The following is a 1,867-nucleotide window of genomic DNA, read 5'->3' as shown; positions in this document are numbered from 1 at the left end:
CAAAGGATGTGAATACACACTTCACTAAAGAAGATATTCAGGCAGCTAACAGATACATGAGAAAATGCTCTCGATCATTAGCCATTAGAGAAATGCAAATTAAAACTACGATGAGATTCCATCTCACCCCAACAAGAAAGGTTGGGCATTAATCCAAAAAACAGAAAATAATAAATGTTGGAGAGGCTGCGGAGAGATTGGAACTCTTATACACTGCTGGTGGGAATGTAAAATGGTACAACCACTTTGGAAATCTATCTGGCGTTATCTTAAACAGTTAGAAATAGAACTACCATACAACCCAGAAATCCCACTCCTCGGAATATACCCTAGAGATACAAGAGCCTTCACACAAACAGATATATGCACACCCATGTTTATTGCAGCTCTGTTTACAATAGCAAAAAGCTGGAAGCAACCACGGTGTCCATCAACGGATGAATGGGTAAATAAATTGTGGTATATTCACACAATGGAATACTATGCATCGATAAAGAACAGTGACGAATCTGTGGAGCATTTCATAATGTGGAGGAACCTGGAAGGCATTATGCTGAGTGAAATTAGTCAGAGGCAAAAGGACAAATATTGTATAAGACCACTATTATAAGATCTTGAGAAATAGTATAAACTGAGAAGAACACATACTTTTGTGGTTACGAGGGGGGGAGGGAGGGAGGGTGGGAGAGGGTTTTTTAGTGATTAATTAGTAGATAAGAACTGCTTTAGGTGAAGGGAAGGACAATACTCAATACATGGAAGGTCAGCTGAACTGGACTGGACCAAAAGCAAAGAAGTTTCCGGGATAAACTGAATGCTTCAAAGGTCCGCGGAGCAAGGGCGGAGGTTTGGGGACCATGGTTTAAGGGGACTTCTAAGTCAATTGGCAAAATAATTCTATTATGAAAACATTCTGCATCCCACTTTGAAATGTGGCGTCTGGGGTCTTAAATGCTGACAAGCGGCCATCTAAGATGCATCAATTGGTCTAAACCCACCTGGATCAAAGGAGAATGAAGAACACTAAGGTCACACGACAACTAAGGGCCCAAGAGACAGAAAGGGCCACATGAACCAGAGGCCTACATCATCCTGAGACCAGAAGAAGTAGTTGGTGCCCGGCCACAATCGATGACTGCCCTGACAGGGAGCACAACAGAGAACCCCTGAGGGAGCAGGAGATCAGTGGGATGCAGACCCCAAATTCTCATAAAAAGACCATACTTAGTGGTCTGACTGAGACTAGAGGAATCCTGGCGGTCATGGTCCCCAAACCTTCTGTTGGCCCAGGACAGGAACCATTCCCGAAGACAACTCATCAGACATGAAAGGGACTGGACAGTGGGTAGGAGAGAGATGCTGATGAAGAGTGAGCTAATTATATCAGGTGGACACTTGAGACTGTGTTGGCATCTCCTGTCTGGAGGGGGGATGGGAGGGTAGAGAGAGTTGGAAGCTGGCATAATTGTCACGAAAGGAGAGACTGGAAGGGCTGACTCATTAGGGGGAGAGCAAGTGGGAGTACGGAGTAAGGTGTATATAAACTTATATGTGACAGTCTGACTTGATTTGTAAACGTTCACTTGAACGTCAATAAATGTTAAAAAAATGTTTCACAGATTCATCACTGTTCTTTACTGATGCATAGTATTCCACTGTGTGACTATACCATAATTTATTTATCTATTCATCCGTTGATGGGCACCTTGGTTGCTTCCATCTTTTTGCTATTGTAAACACTGCTGCAGTGAACATAGGTGTGTATATATCTCTTCGTGTAAAGGCTCTTATTTCTCTAGGATATATTCCAAGGCGTAGGATTGCTGGATCTTATGGTAGTTCTCTTTCTAGCTTTTTTAAGGAAGAG

The sequence above is a fragment of the Loxodonta africana genome, chromosome X (assembly GCF_030014295.1).
Source record: "Loxodonta africana isolate mLoxAfr1 chromosome X, mLoxAfr1.hap2, whole genome shotgun sequence".
In the NCBI taxonomy this organism is placed as follows: domain Eukaryota; kingdom Metazoa; phylum Chordata; class Mammalia; order Proboscidea; family Elephantidae; genus Loxodonta; species Loxodonta africana.
Note: the sequence above shows the minus strand (reverse complement) of the source record.